Here is a 17,881-nt window from a genome sequence, read left to right as displayed (position 1 = left end):
CAACTTCCTAACGTGTACATCTTTGGAATGTGGGAGGAAACCCATGCAGACTCAGGGAGAACATACAAACTCCTTACAGACAGCGGCCAGAATTGAATCCGGGTCACTGGTGCTGTAATAGCATTACGCTAACCACCACAACATCATAATCCCATGTACGGATTCATGCTCTAAGTTCATCTGCCTTATATTGAAATAGACGCAACTCAAAACATAAGTCCCACCATGCTCAACCTTTTGGTTTCCATCTTTGCTTGTGGTCTTAACATCTACTTTCCTCATGGTCTCTCCACCTGCTGTCCTGCCACTCTGGTTCCCACCCCTCTGCAACTCTAGTTTATCCCCCCCCCCCCCCCCCCCCCTGAGCAGCACTAGCAAACCTTCCCACAAGGATATTGGTCCCTCCAGTTCAGGTGAAAACTGTCCCATATATTATTCAGGACTAAAAATATTTCATGCTTTGAAAGCAAATAATTGATTTCAAGCATGTTGAATTTTAATTGAGTGCTCACCAACATTTGTAAAGTTAGAATAATTGACATTCTCCTAAAAGAACTTCATTTCTTTTGGGCTTCTCAGTCCAAACCATTTCCCAATAATAATGTGATAATTTTAACCCTTTTATTGGGTATTAGTACGATAATAAAATGCAGTTTTATTTTTTCTACATGACTGTAATAAAACATATTCTTTATATTTCCTTTACCTTTTCCATTATTGAATATAAGAGAGATTTTCAGATTTATCCATATGATAGTATTACACACTATTATTCTGAATGGCAGGATTTGACACGTGTCCAAGAGTCTTGCTCTGGGGCATTAACTTTTCACCATATTTATTAATTACCTACATGATAATATTAAAGAACCTGCAGATGACACTACGATAGCAGGGACATTCAGGAAATGCAGTCGAGTGTAGAAAATTACATTGGCACAAAATTAGATTAAGTGAGTGGACAAAGCTCTTATAAATGGAGTTAGTATTGGAAAGTGCAAGGTCATCTACTTTGAATCCAAAAGAGATAAATCAGACTGTAGAGTAGATCTAAATCCACACACATTAATCATTAAAAAGCCAACAGACATATATAAAAAAACAATTAAAAAGGTTAATGGAATATTGGCCATAATTTCAAAGGGCATGGAATCAGGAACATGGCTGCATAGTGATTATACTCTTGCACAATTAATCCAGATAGCAAGATTACTGATCTGATGATAGGATTTCAAATCCCACTTCAGTAGCTGAAGAAGTTGAGTTTAAATAAACCTGGGATGGTTAGCTAGTTATAGTAATGGAGGCCTTAATTTTATGGGATTGTCATTAAGTGCTCATCTGGTTAACTAATATTCATTAGGAAAGCAAATCTGACATCTTTACCCATTCGGCTGAAATGTAACATCATATTTATTCACAGGATGTAACATTATTGACCCTGACTGATTACGTTTAACTCAGGGATCGAGCTAATCAGCTTACAACACCTTTCCAAGGTCATTAAATGCTAATTTTGTCAATAATGTTACATCCTGTGAATAAATATGACAAAATATATTAAAAAGTAAAGTTGTTCTTAATCATAAACTTATGCGTAATGGTTACAGCATAGAAGAAGGTTATTCTGTCCATTATGTTCTTACTAGCACTCAACCAGACCAACCCATTAGTTCCCCCCACCAGTCATTTAACCCAGACATACAAACTTTTCCTCACCATACTTCTGTCCAATTCCCTCTTGAAGGCCACAATGAAAGCTGCCTCCAACACCTCCACAGGCACTTCCAGATTCCAAACAAGTGTTTCCAACCACGTGCTCTATATAAAAAAAGCTTTTCCTCATTCACTCTTAATTCTCTTCCTTTTTATTTTGCACTTGTGATCGTTAGTCCTTGACTCTTTCCCTGACAGGAACAGCATCCCGATATTTACTGTATCCGTATTCATCATCATTTCATATACATTTCATCATTTTATTTCATATCAGATCTCTCCTCAGCTTTCTCTGAAGAAAACAATCCTAGCCCCTCTTATCTATCCTTGTAATCACAATCCTTCATCCCAGAAACACATCTTTACTGGATCCTTTCTCATGCTTTCACATCCTTCCTCTAACAAGATGACCAAAATTGAATACAATACTCAAGCTGAGGCTCAAATATTTTATAATGGTTCTGCATGGCTATCCTGCTTTTATGCTCTGAGCTTCTATTGATAGAACCCACAGTTGCACTTGTTTTACCACTTTCTCAATCTGCTACCACTTTCAATGTCTTGTGCACCCATACCCCTTGGTTCCTTTGTTCTTGCACCCCTTTTAGAACAGTATCCTTTATTCTTTGTTGCCTCTCCTCATTCTTCCTATCAAAATGTATCAGCTCACATTTCCCTTGACACCTTATTCTACCAGCCTGTTTCTATCCTGTTGCAGTCTATCATTATTCTTTTCACAGTTCACAATATTGCCAAGTTTTGTGTCATCTGCAAATTTAGAAATCATGGCTTTCACCCAAGTCTAAGTCATTATTACAGATAAAGAAAAAGCATTGGTCCTAACACAGATCCCTGGGGAACACAACTATTCACCTTCCTCCAGTCCAAAAACACATTCACCACTACCTCCTGTTGATTGTTACTTTGCCAGCTTTGCATGCATGCTGTCAATACCCCTTTTAATGCCACTTGTTTCAACTTTGCTGATAAGCCTGTTAGAAACATAGAAACATAGAAAACCTACAGCACAATTCAGGCCCTTCGGCCCACAAAGCTGTGCTGAACATGTCCCTACCTTCGAAATTACTAGGCTATAGAAACATAGAAAATCTATATGGCAATTTATCGAAACCACGTGAAATTCCATGAGTACCACATTGACTGCATTACCTTCATCTGTTACCATTTCAAAAAATTATAGCAAATTGCATAAGCATGATTTATCTCTAACAAATCTATGTGTGCTTGCCTTAATTAATCAATTTTCCTCTGGCTGACTAGTAATCCTCTCTTGGATTCATGTTTTAAAATTTTCCTCACCATCAAAGTTAAACTGACAGGTGTGTGATTGATGGACATCCTTACTCCCTTTTTTGAACAAGGGTGAACAACTGGCACTCTCTCATTCTCCTGCACTACCCTCATTTCCAAAGAGCATTGAAAAATTATGGTCAGTACCTCTTTTTCCACAAAATCCATGAATGCATCCCCTATGGTCTTGGTGACTTACCTACTTCGTGTTCAGCCAATTTTTCAATATCTCCATGCTATTAATTGTTAATGACTCTAGTTTCTCAATTATCTCCTCCTTCACTATTTCTTTGGAAGCATTCTCCTCCTTGGTAAAAACTTGAATTGCATTATATTTTTGATAAGATCCCATCTGAAGTATCCCATGCATATAGTGGTGCATATAGAGGTCCCTATTAAAGCAGGAAAAATTCAAGGAGTCCAGAATAAGGCCAAGACAAAAGCTTACTATGACCATTTTACCAATAGCAATCAAGCACCAACTGATTTTTTGTTTGCAGATGTAATCCACCGATGCATTTTGAACATTCTGGGTACAAATCTCCAGAAAAAAACACCAGCAATAACTTGCATGTAAACAGGCACCTGTAATGTCCTACCCCTACTCATCGACTGGCAGACAGACACACACCTCAGAATTGCCATGCAATATGAATGAAGTAAAAATAAATAAACATTATAAAGTGATCTTAAAATACTTCATCATATAATGCTTTACAGTAATAATACAATGCTTGAAATTTAAATAAAGTCATTTTATACTATATCTGTCTGAATCAAAAAAATACATGCATTAGGAAAAGGTTTTAATATGGTAAATAGTGAGGAACAAGAACTGAATTAAATGTAAATAAGTACTGATATAAAATACACAATGGTGATAATGAATTTGAACTGGTGGTTTAATGGACAGATAAAAATTAATGATAGATAATTGGTAGAAAGAATAGGGAAAACTGATTTTCCCTGGAAAATAAATACCTCAGTGGATAAAGGAGTAGATTAATTTGGGGCGACAGATACACAGATCATAAAATAGTAATATAGTTGATATAATCATTAAGAAAGCAAAGTTTTGAGTTTCATTGTAGAGAGATGGAATTACAATGGTATCTACATCTCTTTTTAAAAAAATAATTGGCAGCAAGGTACTGTGGGACAACCTGATGTCATCAAAGGTACAACATAGTACACTATACAGGAGATTCCCCAATACTAGTAAGTCAAAATAACTCAACAATGTACTGCATTGTGTGTGCCCCCTTCCCATCTACTACTATCACCACCACCATGCACATGTGCACACACACACACACACACCCCACACACACCCCATTTCTGCTGCAGTGCTCTATTCTGCCTCAAGCTTGGGATATCATATAGATTAGAATTGGCCTCTGAACAAAAGCCTTTTCTCAGATGATTTGGACATTATGAAGGAATGGTATCTTATGTCACCGCATTGAAGTATGATAATGTTGCAATCAGCTGGAGGGACACAATTGTGTTGGGATCCAGTGGCTGGAGGCTGAAGGGAAACTCCCTGCAGCTACCTAACACTGTAAGGAGATTGGTAGCTGCATGGAATAAACCAACTCTGAAAGAGACAGACTTGCAGGTAGTTCTACTGGCATCCACACAGGAGGTCAGGTTTTGGAAAAAAAATGTTACAATTTGCTGTGGAATTTCTTGATGATTTTTCAGAATTTCAACTATAACTTGGCAGATAACTCTGATTAAATCCAAGTCTGCTAACAATGTGACTTGAAACATATACATTTATTTTCATCAATAAAGTCTGTTCAAATTATAACGACAACATTGATTTGTTCACAGACCACATATGCTACTTGCTGTGACTTTGCAGTATTTTTATCTCTGTGTTTATAACAGGCAAACTGAAAAATAGTTTAAGTCTCCTTCAGGGATTTCAAAACCAGTTTATTTTGATGTCACAAGGAATATAGTCTGCTGCATTATCGAAAAAGATCCAATAAGTATTCACAGTAAACCACCTCTGGATTTTTTAAACTACTTTGCATTAAGTAACTTGGGAATAAATCATTAAATAATATGAAGACAGTCAATTTGAGGTGCAAGTAAGACTTGCTTAAGAACAAGACCTTTGATGATATTATAGAATCAGAATCAGGTTTATCACTGACATATGTCATGAAATTTGTTGTTTTGTGGCAGCAGTATAGTGCAAGGCATAAAAACATAAAAATAGGGAAACAAAGGACTGCAGATGCTGGAATATCCAGATGAAAAACAATATGATACTGGAGGAACTCAGTGGTCCAGGCAGCATCCGTGGAGAAAAGCAGCTGGTCAATGTTTTGGGTCAGGGCCCTTCTTCAGGACTGAAGAGATGAAAAGGGGAAGCCCAATATATAGGAGGGAAAAGCAGAGCAGTGATAGGTGGACAAAGAGAAGAGGTGGGGTGGGCACAAGGTTGTGATAGGTAGATGCAGGTAAGCGGTAGCGATAGGTGGGTGCGGGGGAGGAAAGGACAGCAGATCCAAGACATCTTGATGGGTCAAAGGTAGGGAGAAAAAATAGGTAAAAGAAAGAGACTAGGAAAAGGAAGAAAAAAAGAGGCATGGTTGGGAAGGAAGGGTGTGCGGGTTGTTGAGGGGATTACTTAAAGTAAGAGAATTAAATGTTCATGCCATTGGGCTGCAAGGTTCCAAGACAGAAAGTGAGGTGCTGTTCCTCCAGTTTGCGCTTGGACTTCTTCTGGCAGTGGAGGAAGTGGAGGACTGACATACCTGTGATGGAGTGGGGTGGGAACTTGAAATGACTGGCCCCATTCCTCAACTCTTTCTCCGCTATATTGACGACTGCATTGGTGCCACCTCTTGCACCCATGTGGAACTCGACTGTTCCATAAATTTCATCACTAATTTTCACCCTGCTCTCCAATTCACTTAGACTATCTCTGACACCTCTCTCTCTCCTTCTTTGATCTTTCCATCTCCATCTGAAGAGATTCCTTATCCACCGACATTTTTTACAAACCCACTGATGCCCACAGCTACCTCGATTACAGCTCCTCCCTACCTATCTCTTGCAAGGACGCTATCCCTTTTTCTCAATTTCTCCGCCTCTGCCGCATCTGCTCCCATGATGAGGTTTTTCCACTCCAGGACATCCAAGATGTCCAACTTCTTTACTAACCATGGCTTTCCCCCACTGTGGTCGAGAGAGCTCGCACCTGCATCCCTGCCATTTCCCGCACCTCTGCTCTCACCCCCACCCCTCCCAGACCCAACAGGTATAGAGTCCCCCTTGTCCTCTCATTTCATCCTACCATCCGACATATCCAACACATCATTCTCCACCACTTTCGCCATCTCCAACGGGATCCCACCCCACCACCAAGCATATCTTCCCCTCCCCATCCCTTTCTGCCTTTCACAGGAACCACTCTCTCCGTGACTTCCTAGTTCACCCCTCCCTCCCCACCCATCCCGCTCCTGCCATAGGTGCATCACCTGCCTCTACACCACCTCCATCACCTCCATTCAGGGACCCAAGCAGTCTTTTCAGATGAGACAGAGGTTTACCTGCACCTCCCTTAATATCATCTACTGCATTCGGTGCTCTAGTTGTGACCTCCTCTACTTTGGCGAGACCAAATGCAGACTAGGTGATCATTTCGCAGAACACCTGCACTCCGTCCATAACCGCAATCTGCATCTCCCCGTTGCTAGTCACCTCAACTCCTTCTCCCACTCCGTCACAGACATGTCAGTCCTCTGCCTCCTCCACTGCCAGGAGAATTCTAAGCTCAAACTGGAGGAACAGCACCTCATTTTCCATCTTGGAACCTTGCAGTCTAACAGTGTGAACATTGAATTCTCCCACTTTAAGTAATCCCCTCAAACCCTGCCCCCCCATACCCCCCCAACCCATGCCTCTTCTTTTCTTCCCTTTCCTAGCCTATCTCCCTCCATAGATGCTGTCTGACCTGCTGAGTTCCTCCGGTACTTTTTATATATTGCTCCAGATTCCAGCATTTGCAGAATTTCTTGACAGGTTGGAGGAACAACCCCTCATATTCTGCCTTGGGAGTCTCCAACCTGATGGACTTAACATCGATTCCTCTAACTTCTGGTAACCCCCACCCCTTCTTTTTCTTCCCACCCTCCATGGCTTTGTCTTCCCTTATTCCTGTGGCTCCCTTCCCTCACCTTGATGGCCTGCCCATCTCCTCTCCTCCCCTCCCCCATCCTTTATTCCATGGTCCACTGCCCTCTCCTACCAGATTCCTTCTTCTTCAGCCCTTTGCCTCTTCTACCCTTCACCTCTCAGCTTATTACATCTTCCACCCCCTTCCCCCAACCACCAAACTTTCTCCTCTCACCTGGACTCGCCTCTCACCTGAACTCACCTATCACCTGCCTACAGGTGGTCCTCCCCCGCCCCACCACCTTCTTATTCTGGATTCTGCTCGCTTCCTTTCCACTCCTGATGATGGGTCTCGGCCCGAAACATCGACTGTTTATTTCCTTCCATGGATGCTGCCTGACCTGCTGACTTCCTCTAGCGCTATTTGTGTATTGCTCCAGATGCCAGAATCTGCAGAATTTCTCGTGTCTCTCTTTTTTCTACCTGTTTTTTCCTCCTTACCTTTGACCCATCCCCTGGTGGATCTGGTCTCCCCTCCTTCCCTGCACCTGCCTATCACTACCTCTTACCTGCATCTATCTATCACCACCCTGTGCCCACCCCACCTTCCCTCTTTTGTCCACCTATCATTGCTCTGCTTTTCTCTCCTATAAACAGAAACACACAGCAGGTCAGGCAGCATCTGTGGAAAGTGAAACATTTCTGTTTCTATTCTAGCTGAAAAAAACTTGTTTAATCATACTGCCTGCTGCCGTATGCTTTAAGTCAGAAGTTATAATTATTTTTTAATATTCATAGCTATGTTGTATTAGAGTTATTCATGGCCTGTATACACTCGATCTATGTGTTAATAAGAAAAGCAGAAGACATGGTTATTGAGTAATATAATATCAATACAGTAGCTGTTAATTTAATTGAGCTTTGAATATATTTGATATTTGAGTTTTATTGTGCAAATATTGTTAAGTATTGATAATTTGGTTGAAATGTTTGCATCTATATGGCATCTTTGATGCATTTTCACAGCTAATCAAGTATTTTGAAGTGAGTTCACTGCATTGCCAGAAGCAGAAGTTTTTTGATAAAACATTAAAACCTAGTCTCTATCCATCCTCTCAGATGTACTATTTTAAAGAGATTAGGCCAATAATTAGTCCATCAACCAGCAATCTATAAGAGATTATCTTGGACAGCATCACATAGCATTTTCAGGGAACTTGCAATGTACAAATTAGCTGCCACACTTCCTGCATACTACTTGACACTATTCCCTAAAGTACTTAATTGGCAACAAAGTCCTCTGGGGAAAAATTGAGATTGTGAAAAGAACTGTGTAAGTACCTCTTTTCCTACTTCATGAGTTCTATTAAATATGTAACTGGAATCAATTTAAATTTGAAGCAATTAAAAAAGTTTTGATGTAGGACTCATTTTGATATTGATTGTGAAAATCTTGTATTATTAATAATCATTATATAAAATTAAAAATAATTATATAAGCTAGTCCACAGTGAGACTCCTTGGGAATGCTCATGTTATTTTTTTTACCCTTTTTCATTTATTGGTTGTATTGACTGCCACTGAGCTTTGAACCTTATTTATTATAAAACACATCTGTTTGTGTCTCCATAATAAATATTGTTCCACAAAAATTCCAAGAAGTATGTCTAAGAAAGGTGTAATTTCAGGGAATGTGGTTGTTAAATAATTATGAACATGAACAGGGTTGTTCCCCAAACAACAGACTTTCATTTTTACAACAGTAAAATTCCACATGCTTTTTAACTTTTTAAAAAAAATTATTTACAGCTTGGTAACAGGCCCTTCCGGCCCAATGAGTCCGCGCCGCCCATTTTAAACCCAAATTAACCTACCCCTACATCTTTGCAATGTGGGAGGAAACCGGAGCACCCAGAGGAAGCCCACGCAGACAAGGGAGAATGTACAAACTCCTTACAGACAGCGACTGGAATCGAACCCTGATTGCTGGTGCTGTAATAGCATCGCACTAACCACTACACTACCGTGCCGCCCATAAATTAATCATTGTAGAAGTTAGCCAAAATTGTGTAAATCAACACAATCATGTTTAATTTTGCATTGGCTATAATAAAGTAGATAATTTATTGGTTAGCATATAGGTTTATTTCTGAATTAAACAATGATGTTAGATTTTCCATAATAACAGAGGCAACTTTACAAATGGAGGGCATCAAATCAAGTTTTACCAATATAAAACGAAAGTTTTAAAATAATTCTTAACAGGAGCTTTCCCAAGATGCATTTGTGCAAAACTCACTCCTTGAAGTGCTTGCAGAGAGAATAAATCTTAAAAGGTAATGTTTGTTGATGGTAACCTGTCAATTAAAAGGCCATAATTGTACGAAAAAGACATTGAAAATACTCTAAAAACAATATTAATTTACACATTCAGTCTGTTATTAAAAACACATTGCAAAGCTTGTATCACTAGAATACTTATTTTGAGACTGCAGGCCAAAGGGAAAATATTATAGATAATGGCCTGGAAAATTCTTTGTGGAAAGGTATTGTATTGACTATGTGTGGAAGAGGGGCCAGCAAGTGCTTTCTATTGCAAAATCCAATTATCTTAACCTGATCAAAGGCTTTTCCTACATGGAACCCAGCGCAGCAGAAAACAGTCAAAAATCTTTAAAAGGTCATGCTGTTAAATACATCAGAATCCCTGCATTCCAGGTATTCATGAGAATCCTGATCATTGATACCACACTGCTTCTTTCTCATCAATATATTTAAAAGTTAATGGATGTATTTGCAAGTGAGTGAATTGTGTGCAGAAATTTAAATTGAGATGCTTTTGTGCATTGAACATCTTTATGATGGTATTCCATTAAATTCATTTTAGAACAAAAAAACTTTTTGATAATGTGGGGGAAATCCCTGATGTATGTCAGATTGTCGTCTTTATTGTAAGCCATACCTGGAAATGTGTACTTGGATGTATTATAAGCCATAATATCCAATAATATTGTAAATCTGATTTTAACACAATACAATGTATATCCATTCAGAGAGCTAGGAGAGGACTGTGTTAACCTTAGAATACCAGGATCCTGTGTATACTGTTACACTGATACAGAATTGCTTTTTGAAAAACACCATCTAATTTGTGGAGGACTGCCCAAAAAAAAGTAACTAAAAGCATGACTGTGCACATAGATTGCATCTATATGATTCATCATAAGTTGTGTTATTTTTATGTGTGCTTGCATCAATTACGTAGAACATAGAACACTACAGCACAGTACAGGCCCTTTGGCTCACAATGTTGTGCTGACATTTTGTCCTGCTCTAAGATCTATCTAACCCACATAGCCCCCTATTTTTCTATCATTCATGTGATAGAATTCTATCATATCATTGAATGGGAGGAAGGCACAGTGACCTGCAGGTAATGCAGCTGCCTCACAGATCCAGTGACACAGGTTCATTTCTGACTTCCAGTGCCATCTGTGTGAATTCTGCACACTTCACCTGTGACTGCAATGGGTCCCAAGCCCTCACCCCCTACACTCTAGTTTCCTCCCACATCTCAAAATCTCAAAGACATGCCAGTTGTTAAATTAATTGACTACTGTAAATTAACACTTGTGTAGTGACCCATGGGGTGTTAGTGAGCACATGTGAGAGAACAGGTTGCAAGGAAATAAGTGGGTTGATGGGATTACTCTGCGAGTCAGCGTAGACTTAATGGGTCAAATGTCGTAAGGAAAATGAACAAGTTCACACTTGTTCAAGTTTTGCTTACCTTTCATGAGGTTTTCAGTGTGTTGTGCAGCCTAGTCTTGATTGTCAGTAATGGTGAGCCTGAGTTGAGGAGTCCAAGCAACATATGGAAAGCTTCCATCCCAAAACTTGGCTCCACAGCCAAAAGAACAATCAGTGCTTTTGCAGAAGAAGTCAAAATAGTTGCAGCTTGTCCTTTAGATTCTTCTAATAGCAAACTCGACTCATGGTCTGATTACTTAGAAAGAATAGAACACCACCTTATTGCAAATGATATTCTAATGGAAGAAGAAATCCATTTTGTTCTCATCTATTGGTGGGAAGTTGATGAAACTTTGCTTGCTCCACTTAAGTGGGGAGGCAACACATTTGTAGAGTTAGTTAAAATGATTGAACAGTGTGATGGCCCCATTCTCAATCTCATAATTCAAAGGTACACGATAAACTGGAGGAATCAGCAACCCAGTTCACTTGTATCCTTCAGGAGAGGAAATATGGCACCCTTACCTGGTCTGATATGTAGGTGACTCAGGACTGACTGAAATAAGGTTGACTTGTAACTTCCTTTTGAAATAACATAGCAAGCCAGCCTATTCAGAGATGATTAGACACAGAGGTTAGTCTTGCAAGTGATGCTCATAACCTGTAAAAGATAATTAAATTTCAAAAGACTTTAAACACAGATTTGAGTGACATTGCTGAACCCAGCGAATAAGGGATACATTTGGAGAAGGTGTGAAATTACAATCTGTAGGATTCACAGGAGGATGCTCAATGAGAAGAAACTGAACTTCAAACAGGCATTTGATATTACCAAGACAGCATGCATGGAGTTTGAAACATCACTCAGCAAAGGCTTAGATCTTTTTACAGGATAGAGCTCAACTCTTTGTCATCTTCAGATGAATGAAAGTAACATCTGAAGGATAAGTTCTCTCATTGTGGTGTGCATAACATTGATCTAATGATTGCAGATATAGAGAGTCTGTTTGTCATATTTATGCTATCAAGGGGTATCTGTCAACAGTTAGCTTGAAAACAAAGCAAAGCCATAGGAAGCTCAGATGACTAGGCAGTGCAAAACCTACTGAGAAAATGAGTAAGGGGCAAGTTGTGAATGAACTTGTGGTGATACATTACAACAGATGTCTAGTGAAATTTTTCATAAGTCAGTATATATTTAAGGAAAGAGGGTGTCAATAGAAGTTGACAATAGTTTTTCAGTATTGGTGTTGTGTGCAGATGTATTTATTCAACATTGGTCTGATGCTACTGCAAAACTCAAGGAATCATTCACCTTCCTTTGTAACTACAGTGAGGCAAAAATCAAAATGATAATAATATGTGTAGTTAGAATGAAAAGTAATGAGGAGTGAAGCAATCCCCCTCCGTTCATTACTCAGGAGCAAAGATCCAATTTAATAGATTGAAACTGGCTATTAAACGTATGGATTGGTGGGGTGATGATAAGAGAATGATTAAACTGTCTATATCAGCTATGCTTGGTAAATACCCTGAGGTGTTTCATGATGGATTTGATAACATTCAATGTATGCTTCAAGCCAAGATTCATCTGAAGCAGAATGCTATGCCTTGGCTCTTTAAAATATGACCAGTACATTACAGTGTAAAGGAAGAGGATGGGGAAGAGCCATAAAGATTATAATAAGCAGTTTTGTTGAACTTGTTGAGCTTTCCAATTGGGCTGCATCATTCATTACCATGATACCAGTTGAATCTGTGGCGACAAAAAGCTAACAATGAAGAGAAGGAAAGATAGACAGGTATCTCTGATTGATGATTTGTTGGCCCAGCAATGTGGGGATTAGATTTTCACAACTGTTCACAAGTCTTGACATGTCACATGTTTATTATCAGATTGATATAAACCAAGGTTGAAAGGAGTACACCTCTGATGTTACAGATTTCCATTTGTTAGGGCTTCAGCTACAACTATTTTCCAGAGAACAATGCATTGCTTGATCCAAGATCTGCTGGTTATCATAGCCCACCTGGTTAAATCTTGGTGACTGGAATGAAGACCAGGAACACAAGGAAAATCTAACTGGGGTACTGCAAAGCTTCTGAGAAGCAGCGTGTCTCTGCTGCCTTAGAAGTAGTGATCATGTTCTGAGATAGATGGTGAAGAACTCTGCCCAGATAAGAACCTGGTCCAAGTAGCAGTTGATGTATCTAATCCAAACAAGTTAATAGGATCAGAGTGCTGTTTACCACTCCAAAGCTTAAAGAATGCAGGATGTTGCTTGGATTACAGTATGGAGAGGTTAGATAAACTTGGATTGTTTTTCTCTGGAGCATCGGAGGCTGAGAGGTGAACTGATAGAAGTTATGAGAGGCAAAGGTAGGATAGATGGCCAGAGCCCTTTACCCAGGGTGGAATGCCAAATACTAGAGGGCATAGGTTTAAGGTGAGAATGGAAAGTGTAAAGGAGATGTGCGAGGCAAGTTTCTTTTTTACGCAGTGGTAGGTGTCTGGAACATGCTGCTACATGAGGTGATGGAAGCAGACATGATAACATATAAAAGGAATTTAAACAGATACATGAACTGGCAGGGAATAAAGGGATATGATATGTGCAAGGATTAGTTAGATCAGCAGCATTGTCGGTGCAGGCATTATGGTTGATGCAGACAACGTGGGCTGAAATGCTTGTTCCTGTGCTGTACAGTTTTAGGTTTTACGTGCAGAGTTAGGACCTCAACATGAGTTGCTGAATCATAAGACAACATTGAAGTGGGCAATGAAACAAGAAGCAGCATTCTGAGAATCAAAACAATTGCTGCTGAATTCACAATTCCTTGTTCATTCTGATCCAATAAAGCCATTGCCGATGACATCAATGCAATTTAGTTACACCTCCTGGAGAACGTAGAGAAGCAATTGATTGTTTTCTCATTAAGGTCCCTTTCCAAGTAGGATCAACGTTATTCACAACCAGACAAAGAAGGCTTACCAATTGTTTCCGAAGTTCCACATGTGCTTTTGGTGATCATGGACCACTAACATCTGCAGAGTATCTTTGATGAATACAATGGATATCTCCAATGGCCTCAGCCAAGATGCAGCAATGAATATTAATGGTGTCTGCAGATGACTACATTCTGAAGTGCAAGAGTGGACAAAATGCAAATATTTTTAGTTCATTGGAAGTTGGTGGAATTCTATGTGAGATACCAATACCATGTTAAGTGGTGTCCTTGCTGGAATACATGGAGAATAGAAAGTTATAATCCAGCAGCTTGTTCCCATGATGAGATGTGACTTTATCCTCTTGTAGGTGAAAGAATGCATTAAGCAGGAATGAGAAGCAGAACATGAAGATGTTATCATAAGAAGGTTTTAGAGCCGTATAGCACAGAAACAGGCCTTTTGGCACAACACATCCATGCTAATCCCATTTTCCTATATTTGGCCTATATCCCTCTATTCTTTTCCCATCTTGTGTCTGTCCAAATGCCTTTTAAATGCTGTGATTTTACCTTCCTCTACCACCTCCTCTGATAGCTTGTTCCATAAACCCACCATTTTCTTTGTAAAAAAAAACTTGCCCCTCATTTCCTTTAAATATTTCTCTTGTCCTCTAGTTTTAGACACCCCATGCAAGGAAAATACCGTATCTATGCCCTTCATAATTTTACAAACCTTTGTAAGGCCACCATTCAGCCTCCTGTGCTCCAATGAGAATCCCAGCCTATCCAATCTCTCCTTGTAACTAAAGCCCTCCATTCCAAACAACATCCTGGTGAATCTCTTCTGCACTCTTTCTTATGCAACCACATCCATAGAAATATGGTGTGGTGTGGTGATCAGAACAGTATTCCAAATGTGGCCTAATCAGTGTCTTTTACAGCTGCAACATGATGTCCCAACTCTGATACTCTATCCTCCAATCTATGAAACAAGCAAACTAAATTACTTAATTGTTACCTTATCTACCTGTGTCAGGGAGCTATGAACTTGCACCCCAAGATCCCTCTCTACTGCTGCACTCCTAAGGTCCCTGCTATTTACTGTATATGTCCTGCCAATATTAGGTGATCCAAAATGCATTAGCTCGTACTTGTCTGGATTAAATTCCAGCTGGCACTGCTCCACCCAATTTTCTAGCTGATCTATGTCCCTCTGTATCCTTGGGCAAACATTCTCATGATCTACAACTCCACCAATTTTTGTGTCATCAAACTTACTCATTGGGCCCCAGACGTTCTCATCCAAGTTATTTATATATATATGACAAACAATAAGGGTCCCAGCACTGACCCCTGTAGTACACCACTCATTACAGACTCCCAGTCAGGAAAAAAAAAAACAATCTTCCACCATTACTTTCTGCTTCCTATCACCAAGCCAATTTTGGATCCAAATTGCCAAAGCACCTTGGATCCCTTGTGCCCTAACTTTCTGGACCAGCCTTCCATGCTGGACCTTGTCAAAAACCTTGCTAAAGCCCATGTGTACCATGTCTACCATCTTGCCTTCATCACTTTTCTTAGTAACCTCATCAAAAAACTCAATTAGATTTGTGAGGTAGGATTTTCTACACACAAAGCCATGTGATTCCGCTAATCAGACTTTTCAAGTGATCATAAATCCTATCCCTCAGAATTTTTTCCAATAGTTTCCCTATTACTGATGTATAGATTTGTCTGGTGGCCAGGAGCAGTTGAAGAGCTCTATGAAAGAATATCAGAGGATGGAAAGAATGGAGAGGATACTGAGGGATATGATACAGTATATGCACATTTGGAGAGGCATGGCCTGCTTAGGGACAGTCAGCATGGCTTTGTGAGGGGCAGGTCATGCCTTACAAACTTGATTGAGTTTTTTGAGGAGGTGGAAAGGGTGGTTGATGAGGGTCAGGCAGTGGAAGTTATCTATGTAGATTTCAGAAAGTCATTTGATAAAGTCCCTCATGGTTGGTTGATTCAGAAGATAAAGGTGCCTGGGATCCAGGGTGAATTGCAAGTTTGGATTCAGAACTGGCTTGCCATAGAAGACAGAGAGTAGGGGTCGAAAGCTGTTATTCTGGCTGGAGGTCAGTGGTGTTCTGCATGGATCAGTGGTAGGACTTCTTTTGTTTGTGATGTATATCAATGATTTGGATGAAAATGTAGATGGGTGGATTAGCAAATTTGCGGATGTCACCAAGATTGGTGGAGTTATGTAAAGTAGAAAGGACTATCAAAGAATACAGCAGGATAGAGATCATTTACAGATATGAGCAGAGAAGTGGCAGATGGAGTTTAATCCAGGCAAATGTGAGGTGTTGCACTTTGGGAGATCAAATGAAAGGAGAAATTATACAGTTAATGGTAGGCACCTTAGTAGCATTAAAGTACAGAGGGATCTTGGATTCCAGGTCCATAGTTCACTGTAAGTGGCTACGCAAGTTGATGAGGTGGTAAAGAAGGCATATGGAATGCTTGCCTCATTAGTAGAGGTGCTGAGTATAAGATTAAGGAAGTCATGCTGCAGCTGTATAAAACTTTAGTCAGAATGCACTGAGTATTGTGTGCAGTTCTGGTCACCGCATTATAGGAAGAATGTGGAGACCGTGGAAAGGGTGCAGAAGACGTTTAACAGGATTCTGCCTGGATTAGCGGGTATGACATATAAGGAACCGTTGAACAAACTTGTGTTGTTCTCCGAGCGTCGGAGGCTGAGGGGAGTCCTGATAGAGGTTTTTAAAATTATGAGAGGCATAGACAATGTAGACAGGCAGAATTTTTCCCCCTGGGTAGAAATGTCAAGCACCAGAGGACATACTTTTAAGGTGGGGGGGGGAATGGGGGGTATAAAGGTGACGTGAGAGGCAAGTTTTTTTTACAGAGGGTGGTAGGTGCATAGAATGGGTTACCAGGGGTAGTGGTGGAAGCAGGCAGTTTGGTGGAGTTTAAGGGGCTTTTACACATCCCTGAGCCGCATCTTCTCAGCAAGCGAGAACACAGCCAGATAAATTACATTTGTGAACAGGGAAAGCATTCATGATGAAGAACAAAATGATCTATGTTGAGAGATGATGATTAATAAACTAGGAAAGATCACCTCTGGCACAACAGTTGTTGGTTTTATGATCTTGTTGACCAAATGCTGCTTCACCTTTTCTTTTGACTGTTTGAATACACTTATCCAAACAAAGGGGTGGGGCCAGAGTTATTATAGTGGAATGCCACTCAAACTCCATGCCTTTTGTTGTATTGACACTGAATTTGCTATTCTATTTGGAATAGTATTCTGCTCAATAATATGAAGTAAGGTTGCTCACAAAGCTTGTATCTGTTGGATTGCCTCAGGATGAATCAGGACTTTGTGGTGTTTCAATGTATGTTTGGATCAATTGAATGATACTGTTATCTCATAAGAGCTCTGAACAAAATGGAACTAAATCTGAACATTGGCAAAGCCTGCCGAACCCACTTTGAATCTGATATACTTCAATAAGATCATCTTTCATTCCCCAAAACTCCATTGAGAATAGGCTCAATCTACAAAATTGTTCCTCCTAAGGTAATACAAGTTAAGTGTAAGTAGTAAATTAGGCATTAAACTGCCATTCCCACTCGTGTATGGATGATCTTACTTCTATTGCTTAAGAATCACTCTTTGGATTGACAGGTAAATCTTGTCCAGGATTGGCATGGTTGTCTCAAAGTAAAAGAACAAATGCAAAACAACCATTTGTTCCTTTCTCCTTTTGCATTTTTTGTATGATGGTCGGTTGGAATTTGTTGGTATTTCACAGAAAATCTGTTGCAGCAATGTTACAGATGCTGGGATCCACTTGAAATACATCTGATAACAAAACCTCCTGCATTTTAAAGTTGTCTGGAGCAGACATTGCTCATGGCATCCCTGCAACCGCCGACAATCGTCATCCACTTACAATAATCACCTCTTCAAAAATACGTGACATCCCATGATTAATTACCT

At 39.8% G+C, this 17,881-nt stretch overlaps 1 protein-coding gene across 2 annotated transcripts in view; it reads left to right on the top strand.

Annotated features, from left to right (window-relative positions):
- arhgap15 (Rho GTPase activating protein 15) overlaps positions 1-17,881 on the top strand; it is a 593,944-nt gene that overhangs the window by 54,082 nt on the left and 521,981 nt on the right. The window lies entirely within an intron of this gene.

This window comes from Pristis pectinata, chromosome 1 (assembly GCF_009764475.1).
Source record: "Pristis pectinata isolate sPriPec2 chromosome 1, sPriPec2.1.pri, whole genome shotgun sequence".
In the NCBI taxonomy this organism is placed as follows: Eukaryota; Metazoa; Chordata; class Chondrichthyes; order Rhinopristiformes; family Pristidae; genus Pristis; species Pristis pectinata.
Note: the sequence above shows the minus strand (reverse complement) of the source record. Positions and strands in the feature narration are given on the sequence as shown.